This window comes from Papaver somniferum, chromosome 8 (assembly GCF_003573695.1).
Source record: "Papaver somniferum cultivar HN1 chromosome 8, ASM357369v1, whole genome shotgun sequence".
Classification (NCBI taxonomy): Eukaryota; Viridiplantae; Streptophyta; class Magnoliopsida; order Ranunculales; family Papaveraceae; genus Papaver; species Papaver somniferum.
The window spans coordinates 158,259,613-158,271,698 of record NC_039365.1 but is presented as its reverse complement, the minus strand read 5'-3'; the positions used below and the strand labels follow the sequence as shown (position 1 = coordinate 158,271,698).

At 35.9% G+C, this 12,086-nt stretch overlaps 1 pseudogene; it reads left to right on the top strand.

Annotated features, from left to right (window-relative positions):
* The first annotated feature begins 4,310 nt into the window (after positions 1-4,310).
* Positions 4,311-7,831, top strand: LOC113303680 (annotated as a pseudogene).
* The last annotated feature ends 4,255 nt before the right edge of the window (positions 7,832-12,086 follow it).

Here is a 12,086-nt window from a genome sequence, read left to right as displayed (position 1 = left end):
CATTTCTTTAAAAAAATAATTTGTTTTGGTCATTTTGGAGATGATTCTTGAGAATCATGTTTTTCAGGATCAGATCACAAGCATTGTCATGTTCATGCGTGGGCCATGTTAGAATACGGGCATCCAACTTAAAAGTAATTGGGAATGAATGGAGAGGCCCATATGATTATAAACCGCAGGATCTTAGATTATCCAGATAATATGAGACTAATAATAATAATCTCAACACGCTCCCTCACATGTAACCTCGTTGGGTCTAACACGTGGACAATTAAATCGGATGACGCAGAGGAAAGGCGCGGTCAAACGACTCGTCGCTAATAACCCGCTCTAAAACCAATTGGCGATGTTGAACTCAGGTAACCAAACTCAAAATGATGCTGAAAGCTTTCTTTGTCCTTCTTTGGCTTACAATAGTGAGCTATGCAAGTTGAAGATATGGTCCAATGATGAAAATCAAACTAGCTTAGCTAGAAACTTCAAAACTCCTCACTCATAAACAATCTTTTAAGACATTTAGAACTTTAGAACCTTAGTCTACCACAAGAGGATTGGGATTTGGACTTTGTAATTGTAACTAACACTTAAGGTATTCCAAACCAAGTCTATTTATGAAGTTTTATCCAAACATAATTTCTCTAACTAAATTATTGCACTATGTTGTCAAAATGGGCAGAATATTATCTAATGAAGCTCCTTACTAGGGGTCGGTCTTGGACATGGTTAACCCATCTAACCCATGTCCAACTTGAACGTTTGGTTAAGCAATCTATTTCAGTAGAACCAAAAAATATCCCCTCGGCAGAACCTCTCGTTATGGAGGCTCAGTAGAAACTCGGCGCAGCTCCACTCACGGGATGTCTTTCAACCAGGTTACACTTTCACCTGATACAGTTCCACCCACTTAAACCAGCCCACTAAGGAAGTCATTGCAACATATGCAGGACAATATTACTGACAACTTGCATGGACCTGTAACACCACAGTTGTACACACACTATGACACTAAAGAATATTATAAAGATGAGGACTGTTTAATTTTGACTTCTCCAAATTGTCTAAGGCCAAATAAATACTAATCTTAACAGTAAAGGACAACACCTTTCTATAGTTTTCAAGTAACCCTAGCCTTTTATTGAAAGAGCTAAATTCAACTTTTACTAGTTGTGTTGGTACTAATGGTGTCTAAACCCCCACTTAATTATGTTTAATTAGAGGTAATGGAGGTCTTGTAGATTGCCATTAGTGGTACATATGGATCAAAAAAGCTCATTTTGACTTGTCTTATTTCATGTTATTAGTCTAGAGTCTTTGTTAAGTAATTGTTATTTCTCGGAAAACACACACAACATTACGTATTTGGAAGCAGGCCAAAACTGGCACCGGATCTCATACTGAATTATAGATCTTATGCGAATTCTTTAATAATAAAATGACGACACTTTCTGTTGGCCTCCTTGAAAATTCATTCCATTGGGAGGAGGGGAGTCCCACTTGTGCTTTATGCGGCATACTTTCTTGCAAAAGTGTGTCCATATTCTTGAGTGTCTGTCGTCACTAAGATCTTGCAGCACTCTTTTTATAGTGGCTCCTGTTGAATTTCTCTGGAGAGAGTCTGGATTTAGTCTCTATTTCCCATTAGTTCCCTTAACCACATTTATCCATGTGATAAATAGGGTTCAAATGTACCTAGAAAGCTAAAACTCTAGCAGAAAGGGAAAGAATGGAGAATTAACGAAATATCCTTCAGAAAGGTTGAATATGTCCTACATTTTCCTTGGCTTTACAGTGCCTATTGGTGGAGGTTTTCAAGGTATACATCAATAGGTAAGTTTGCTGTCACGAGTACGTGGAGTTGGGGCCTTCCACGATTAGTGGGGTTGCAGGGGCACTGTCCCCAGGTTATCGGTGAACCAATTGGAAGTCAACAACTAATTATTCCAGACTAGGCAGATATCTCGATGGAATCCACACCAGGCAGTAGCATTATGCATGGAAAAGCCTAACGGAGATACAAAGAGAGGGATAGCCACAAGTGTTTCTAATGGTAGCAAATTGAAAACTAAATGAGATCATGTCCATGTGATTGGTTAGTTATCTAAATGGCAGCTAAGAAACATATGCACGTGCTCTGATACATGTCCACACAATGCAGTGTACAAATATCGCATAAGAAGTGCGCATCATGAAAGAACCTGACGAACATTACTACACTGTTTTAGAACGTCTTTGTTTTTTAGGATCTAATTTTTTGTCCAAAGACATGTGCATTGTTTGTTCGTTTTTGGCTCGAAAAAGATAGAATTTAATGACTTCAATTACCATGAGGTAGACCGTCAGCTACGGTTGTGACTGTTTCCGGTTTATCTCAACGGTCAATAATAATTGTTACTTCCGTTTTAAATTACACATGAAAACCAGCTTATTATTTTGAAACAGAGGGAATTGTTAGTGCTAATACTATGTGAGGTGGATTTCGAAAGTAGACAGGTGGAAAAAAATTCTACTAACCCATATTTTAAAAGGAGATCGACATGCCACATGCGTTTGGGATGGCAAAATAATCAAGATTGTCTTGCTAGTAGGTTTTAAATGCCTCTCCTCTAAGAAAAATGATGATTAGTCTAATAGATATATACGTGGGCTAGGAAAAAGGTGGTAGTTGTATGGGCCATTTAGGAAAAAGAAAGGAAAATTTTCTTCTTCAAAAGATAAGGAAAAGGCAGCGAAAAAGTGCAAATGCAGCAGTGTATAAGCTAGCAAATAACAGATTCACGCAAAAGCGATTTCTTAACCAGGATTTGGATTGGATATATTATAGTGCTTGGCCGCCGACCACTTTATTTTTCCACTTGGATGTTGTTTTGTTTAGATACCGACTTGGTTTTTCATTTTTGTGATGTAAATATTCATAAAAGACATGTTGAATAATTTCATAAAAAACAGACATTTATCTATTCGATCAAGAATATGTTTTGGCTAGCAATTATGCAGATTTTCCGACACAGAGGTTATGGAACCTATGTTGAATCGTGTTATCAGATTTTGTGTCACAATCAGAGGATTAAGGTTACAGGATAATTTTTATTTTATTTTTGGCCAAGTAAAGAAGTTCTAGAAAATCTTGGGCCAGATGCTTATCCTGCTTTAAGGTAGAAGATTATATGTAGGCCAAGATGCAAATTTCTGATTGCTAATCACATTAGATCAAGCGGCAATATTCGGGTCACAATGAAAACTTTCGGTTGCAAATCCTAGATATCGAGTCACTTCCTAGTACACTAGCAGGAGTAGGACTGGGGAGTAACACCAGCTAAAAATTATGGTAACCCCCTAACTGACATTCTGTGTCAGATTATCTGAGCTGCACCTTGTTTGACTAATAATTTGGTAGAAATTAGAAAATCATACGACTAGGATTTACTTAACTAAGATGCTAATTTCATATCCTTTTGAATAGGACTACTCTCATCGTTGCCTTAATATACATCTGTCTTATGGATTAGCTCATTTTCTGCATATTCATAATGCGCCAAACTTTGTCTACTTTTTGTGAAAGGAGTCGGTGCCTAAACTTAATATACCTGCTTGCACAAGGGGTTATCAGTAGGCTTAGGTGCTAGTTTTGCGGATAATCGACCCTCTGGAACTTAGCATTCGCTTTTCAAGCATATGCATCTCTAATAGCATGCAGGAGTCATCCATGACATACTTTGAAGTTAGGATGCCTGCAAAGCGACGGCACCCATTGAAAAACATGGCAACATGCACTTGGTATTCTGATCAAAAAAAAAAGATGCACTTGGTATACATTGTTACAATTTTTGAGGGGCAAAACACTATATTTTACCACTTTCTTTAACTAGAACTGCAATAAAGCAATAAATAACTTTGTGCATCATAAGATTTCAGATAAATCTTCTTATCTCGAGAACCTATTTCAGTCAGAAAATATAAATTTTAAGAACCAATTTAACTAGAAATCACTTAAAATGAATGATTTTTTGTCAATCAAGTGAATTTAACTACCAACAGATTTATGACAATTGCCAACTTATTTACTTTTACCACCAACCAAGGCCTTCATTTACACCTTTCCTATTGTAGGGTTAATGCGTTGATATCAAAAGACACGTAATTATGTAAAGTATTTACTAAAATTAAATAAATTCTAATTTAACTACACTTATCTTATCTTAAGACAGAACAGTTTAACTAAGATTATTGCTATGTTTCTCTGTACATTATACCTTTATTAGCATTATAAATACAGGAACAACGTAACTGATTTCATAAACATTTGGAAGAGAATAAAAACTTTCTTTCTCACTTTCTCTCTTCCGTCTAAAGCTTAATTAAGCCATGACAAACTCATCATCATCAACAACATCTCGTGAAAATCTTGTTCACAAGGTGAACTTCTCAAACCCAAGAAGGTTTTCAACAACTGTTAAATCAGATCTTAAGGAAACGTTCTTCCCTGATGATCCATTTCGACAATTCAAGAACGAAACTTCAGCGTACCGTAAGGCCAGAAAAAACAGTACAATATTTCTTACCTGTGTTCGAATGGTTACCGCAATATAGTTTCAAATTGTTTCGGTATGATTTGCTAGCAGGAATCACCATTGCTTGTCTCAAGGAATCAGTTATGCCAAGCTTGCTAACCTACCTCCAATTCTGGGCCTCTGTACGTAAAACTTTTTCTTTCTTTTGTTTACTTTCAGAATGATTTTTCTTCATTTGTTTGTTGGGTTATTGTTCATTTTCAGAATATTATTATTAGTTTTTTTTTTAACCTTTTACATGCATCCTTATTTATTCATTATACACTTATATTTTTTGTTTGCCCCTTGAAAGGATTTATTTATTTATATTGCAAATTTGTGATGAAAATAGAGATTAAAAATTAAGAAAAATATGTAAGAAATACTGGCAGCGGCCAAATAGGTGAACATAGATTAGAAGCAGTCTAACTCTTCTTTTTTCTCACATGCAGATTCAAGTTTTATCCCGCCATTAGTCTACGCAGTATTTGGAAGCTCAAAAGATATTGCTGTAGGAACAATAGCATCAGCATCCGTACTTCTTGGTTCAATCTTAGAGCAAGCAGTTTCACCGAAAGATAATCCAACTTTATATCTTCATTTGGTTTTCACCGCTACATTCTTCACTGGAGTTTTCCAATTCGCATTGGGATTCTTTAGGTAATTTTTACTGACACTTTTAGATTAAGGCAAAAAGAAAAAAATCCATGTATGTTCATAAAGGAGAAATATAACACATGATTAATCTCTACAGATTAGGAATACTGGTGGATTTCTTATCGCATTCAACAATCGTTGGGTTTATGAGTGGAGCAGCAACCATAATATGTTTTCAACAACTGAAGGGGATGTTTGGACTAACATATTTTACTAGTAAAACTGATGTTATCTCTGTATTGCACTCAGTTTTTAGCCAAACACATCATGTAAGTTTTTAATTTTAATTTCCATGTTGGAATGTATCCAAGCCAAATGACGAAAATTTTCTTCTAATAATCTTTTTTTTCTTGGCAGTGGAGGTGGCAAAGTGCTCTTGCTGGAGTTTGTTTCCTAGTTTTCCTCCTAGCCACAAAGCATGTGGTAAGCTCTTTCTTGAGATTATCTTGGCGCATTTTGAAATCCGAAGTTAGAGCAGTTTGTAACTTGGTTGTTATATTAGACTGGATGTATTTTTATTATTTTTCGATATTACAATAAATACATCATTATGACATCATAACTACATATATAATTGGACTCCCTCAACCATCATTCTACAATATGGTTCCTTTTTGACTGGATGCATGACATATATAGGTCCAAACATGGATCACTTTCCCCAAAAGAAAAACAAACTAACCGCTTGTTATTGCAAGGTTTTGGGTCGGGTCGGCAACAATTTTGATAATATTTTTATTTTCTTTAAATAAGAATGAAACTGAGAAAAACATTTATTTGTTGTGTGCAGAAAAAGAAGAAGCCAAGTTTATATTGGGTATCAGCTTTAGCTCCCATGGTAACTGTGGTTATTGGATGCTTGGTTGCGTATTTTGCTCATGCAGACAAACATGGAATTCAAATTGTAATCTACTTTCTCATTATAGTTTTCAAAACCAAAGAAACTTCCCAATTTTCTCTTAATTAAGCTAAATCAAGTGTCGCATTATGTGTTGCAGGTTGGTCATTTGAAAAAAAGGAATAAATCCTTCTTCAATTCAATTCTTGAACTTCGATCCTGAATATCTACCCTACACCATAAAAGCCGGTATCATGACAGGATTTCTTGCTTTAGCTGTAAGTTCTAACTTAAATATGCACGCCAATTCCATATTATCAAGAATTTTATGGATATCATTTTCTTAACTGTCCATGCATATACAGGAAGGTATTGCAATAGCAAGAAGTTTCGCCACAATGAAACATAATCAAATAGATGGGAATAAAGAGATGGTAGCTTTTGGGATGATGAATCTTGTCGGCTCATTCACCTCTTGTTATTTGACCACCGGTATGCTTAGTTGATCAGTTCATGTTGTGTTGGATGTTGCGAATAACAATAGAAATTCGGCTAATATGGTTTTTGTATTTCAGGGCCATTTTCAAAAACTGCTGTGAATTATAGTGCGGGGTGTAAGACAGCAATGTCTAATGTTGTCATGGCCGTTTGCATGATGTTAACATTATTATTTATCGCTCCTGCCTTCGGTTACACTCCTCTTGTCACTCTTTCTGCAATCATCATGGCTGCTATGCTTGGACTAATCGAATATGAAGAGGCATATCACATTTACAAAGTCGATAAATATGATTTTTGCATCTGTATGTCCGCATACTTGGGAGTAATCTTTCTTAGTATGGACGTCGGGCGTCGGCCTTATGATATCGGTAAAGAAAATTCTCTAGAAAACTTCAAAACTTACATAGCAAGTGCAATATATAAGGGAGTTATCTAATAGAATTTTTTTTTTCATTTTCACCTTGTTTGCTTTTGTAGATAGGATTATCCATCATCAGAGCACTTTTATGCGTTGCTAGGCCTCCAATATCCAATCTTGGGAATGTGTCAAACTCAGCAATGTACCGTGATATCGAACAATATCCTTCTGTGGAAAAGGTTCCCGGTGTATTAATTCTACAGTTGGGATCCCCCATTTACTTCGCAAATTGTACGTACGTACGAGAAAGGATATCGAGGTGGATGGACCATGAGCAAAGCATAGGTGATTCCAAGTCTGCTGACATCGAACATATAATTCTAGATATGGGAGGTAATGAACTTTTGAATTGTTGATATCTTTGATTCCACTGAGAGTAATACCAACTGATTCTCTTGGTCGTCGCTAAATTAAATTTTTGTTACTTGTAGGAGTTAGTGCTATCGATATAACTGGCATCGGAATGCTGACTGAAGTTCTGAAGAGTATAGAAAGAAAAGGAATCAACGTGTTAATATCCAATCCTAAAATGGAAGTGATGGAGAAGCTAACGTTATCAAAGCTTGTTGACACGATAGGGAAGGATTCAATATTCTTGTCAATCAATGATGCAGTCGAAGCATGTTGTTTCACGCTTAGAAGTTCCAAGAAAGGAGTAGATAGTAAAGTAGAGACTAGTGATGTTATTGTATAGGACAAAAATATGATGCTAAAATGTCTTTGTTTTTCTGTATCGCTATATGATTATCATGTCAGGCTGAACTTGCCTACCCGCCGATGTTCTGCCTTCTTCAGCTTAAAGCTGTGTGTAATTAGTTCATCGTTAGAGATGATTGAGGTTAGTGATTATGGATTTCAAATTCAGTTGTAGTCTGTGTATAAATCAACTTATTCCTAGTTAAGTGTGCAATAGAACTGCACAGCCGTGAGTAGGTGGACTTGTGACTTTGTGCAGCAAAGTTCTGCAGAAGGTCTATAAAAAATATGGGGTGAGAATAGATCCAACTCCAAATTAAATTAGTTGTTATAAAATAAGGGTTTATAATTAACCGGTTGGAAGCCTAGCGACAAGGTGGGCTCCAACCCAAAAGTAGTTGCTATAAAATTAGTTTCATTTGAACCAAGGCAGTTAATATCGCGTATCGGTATCGTATCGGTCGAGTCCTATACACCTATACAAGTGATAATATCTATTTTTACATGCGATACATCATTTAATATAGAATTTCAAATAATTATAAAACCATAGTAAAAAATAATAAGAATCATACACATATCTCAAATTTCCCAAATACAAAGTGGTTTATTAGCCAACGTTGTGATTGTTGTCCCATTATGCCGGTAAATCTTATTTATTATCCTTCATATTTATCTTTTATATTTTGCTGCCTTGCAATCGAAATATGGTTTCCATCTTATATCTTACCATATAGTCATTGATTTTATATTATAAATATATTAGGGCTTTTTACCTTCTCCAATTGACATTGTACTTGTCTATGAAGACTAGATGCATGTTGATGAAAAAGTTATTCACGAAACCGATATTATCGGTGTACAAGTAAAACCGATATATCGGTCTGTACCGGCATGTGCAACCGATAATATCATTTCGTCTTTTGTATCGCCGATATTTTTGATATCGTATAGGTATTTTACGATATCCGATAAAAACCTGTAATATCGGCTTGTACAATCGATATTGACTACCTATATTTGAACTTAAAAATTGTGATAAAAATAGGAAAATGTTGTAGGCCTACGGCCCATAGATGTGCGACCCAACTAGATACCTAGAGTTTACCTTTCCATGTATATATAGGATATTTGTATCCATGTAACACTACTATTGTTATGAATAAGAAACTCTCGGCCTCTTTGTGTGTTCCTTTGATTCCACTACAATACGTTATCAGCATGAGTTCTACCGTGAAACTAAAGTTGGAATTGATGATTTCTTTTTCTTAATTTGCGATCAAAATTTTTGTTATCAGCAAGCCGAGAATTTTCGCATTTGTTATCATATAAGGTTATCGCAAAAGATTAAACAGATTTGTCATCAAAATTTTGTGTTCGTAATATTTCGCTAATGTTGTGCAATAATCAACAAGAGATATTTTGATTAGTCATGGGAAGATGTATTTAGAGGCCCTGTATTTTGGTTGATCATGGAAGATCAGGTAATATGTATTTAGGGGTGCGGGTGCGGCAGTCTGGGTTTTCTTCGTAGTATGAGAAAAGAAAAAAAAAATCCTCTCCCAGGTTCTGGCCCGGTCCGTTCCAGTCCTACACTATTCCGTTTTGGTAGTTGGTCGTGCATGGCTGAGTGGATTCCATAGGTTGAGATATGTAACTATTGTGGGTTTTAACGTTGAATACTTGGTAGGATTATTTATTTGTTTTTCTAGAACATGCCTAGTTCTGTTTTTTTTCTGTATCTTTAGATAAATTAATATCATATAAATGGTCAACTTAGATTATGACTGCTGATCTTGATCATTAAGAATTTTGCTCTTAATATTATTTTGTTCTCTTGAATATGATATTAGCTATAGTTGAATGGTGTCTCTTGTTCAATTGGTTGTATGTTGTAATAATTTTAATGCGGTAAATAAGAGTTCGTTGCTCGGACTTGAAAAGATTTAAAAACAAAATTGTATATACAAAATATGTCACAAGATCAAGAGATACTAGGACTCAGGATTCCACCATTAATCATTCACAAAATTCATATATTTATTCCCAAACAATTATAGCTCAAACGATATTGACTCTTATTCTTGCCAAGGTAGATTTTTAAAAGATTGATTGTAAATCACTAGCATGACGCATCAAAAGAACTTCGACCAAGCATACATCATCATACGATATAACAACCAATTAAGAAAAATCATAAAACAATTAATAAAAGTGCAAGTAGTCATAAAAGAATTAAATATAATTATCATATGCGTAAAGAATGGCTTCATCCATCATCCCAGTGTTGGGATTTAGCTACTCATATTAATCATGTTCTCAAAATACATTATTGATGCTCAAAGTATGATTAAAAGAGTTAGAAATTATAATACAGCGATTCTGAGACTCACAGAAGGCGTCAAAGAAAGAACGATAAGACGATACTGCTGTAAACAAAGACACATGCAAACTGCTGCTGCCTCTGTTGAAGAACGACGGTTTCTGACTGTCTGTTCTTCGCCTTCTTCGAGCAGCAGCAGGAAGCTTTCCTGCAGCTTCCTGTTCTTCGTCTTCCAGCCTCTCTTCTGCATCTCTGTGGTCTCTAAACTTCCCCAAACTTCTTGATCCACTTGCTAAGACTCGAACCATCCTTTTTATACCCAGCAAAACCCACAAATCCGAGTTTATCTATGAATATTCTTTTTATTCTCTTCGGTCAACAGTTGAGAGAAAATCTCTTTTTTAGATTATGTACGCGTCCCTGGTTGTTACAATTATTCTTAGGATTCAATAAATATCCCATAGAAGATATTCTCTATCCTAACTTTCCCTTATATCTCGCAAAACCAACTCCACAGAAGACTCGTGAAAGACAGCCCTCTGTTTTGCTTGGAATCAACGATTCAGCCCAATTGGATCGAGGAAATTGCCCATAAAAGCTCTGTTAAGTCCATTATAGTCCATCCTAGTTGATATTGACGATTGAATCTCTCCTAAAATAGCCTAACAATCGAACCCTAAATTCTGTTCTCGTTGGAAACATTTTCCCGCCAAAACGTTAATTTGAAATGTGAAGAATGATGCCCCCTATCCTCTGATGGGGTGCGAATAGCAAGTGGGGCTGAAATAAAATTATTGGGTGGAAATAACCAAAACTTGGGTGCCTTTAGTAATTTTTCTGGGATGTTTTCTGCACTTTTTCGGGGTTCCTCCGGGGTATTTCTGGGGTGTCTCTGGCATACTTCTGGGGAGCTTCTGGTACGTTATCTACGGAGGTTCAAATGCCACATTTTGAGCCAATTTCGCCGCAAAAGCTTATATCTCCAAAAACACCTACAAAGACATAAAATAACCAAATAAGTACAAAATCGAGCACTAACAATATATACAATTGGGACAAATTAGACACATAAATGCGTCTATAAAATACCCTCAAACTTATTATTTGCTAGTCCCGAGCAAATCAAAACTACAAAATAAAATCCTAACTGACTGTCGCAGGCATCGTCGATTGCATTTAGCGTATGCAATAAGCCTTTAAACCCCTAGGTGTCCCTAGTGGCCGAGTTTAGTCTCGGGAGGGCTTACAAGAGATATACCCACAAACCTGTACTCCAGACCTTAGCTATCTACGCAGAACCTGGAAGGCACTAAAGAACTCCTTGGTTGGCATACTTATTGACTACAGGAAGAAGTACCCTGATGCGAAATTCCAATGTTGTACACGATTTTGCACTCAAGCATACTAAAATTCATTAAAGTGACAGAGCTCTACTAAGATAGTCGCACTATGGACATCAATATCGGAGTAAAATAATCACATGGATAGATCAAGAAGATGGATATAGAAAAACATAGATGGTTTGATGTTTACTAAGTGAACGGTGTTTCCCATATCTGTCTGAAGGCCGCCCAAAATGAACCTATCCTAATGGATTGAGATACTAGTCTGACTAATATCAACACACTGGCATATACAAGGGTACAGTGGTCGATAACCTAACTCTAGGTCAACACAACTGGCATATACAAGGGTACCAGTGGTCGACTTTATTGAATTTATTCCTTTTGGTCAAATGGTCTGGTCTCTTTTTTTTTTTTTTATAACTTTTTTTTTTTCAATTTTTTTTTCATGTATTCAATCACTCTAAATCACCCTAGCATGGTAACAACTGTGAATCGTGAGCCCACCAAATCACTTAGAAACATATTTTAAAAAGAAAACAACATCAAAAAATAAGTGAAAAGGACTCAACGAGATATGGTGAAACATCATGTTATTCCTAAAACTGAGCTCTGTGCTTTTATGAATAGACTCTTTAGATGTTGCCATCTAAGATTGGTTTCCTCAACTCCTACAACCAAAATGCTTCCATCCACTTAGATTAGTTAGTGCAATCCTCAATAGGCATAAATTTCAGGTTCTGGAGTTTATTTATTCATACTG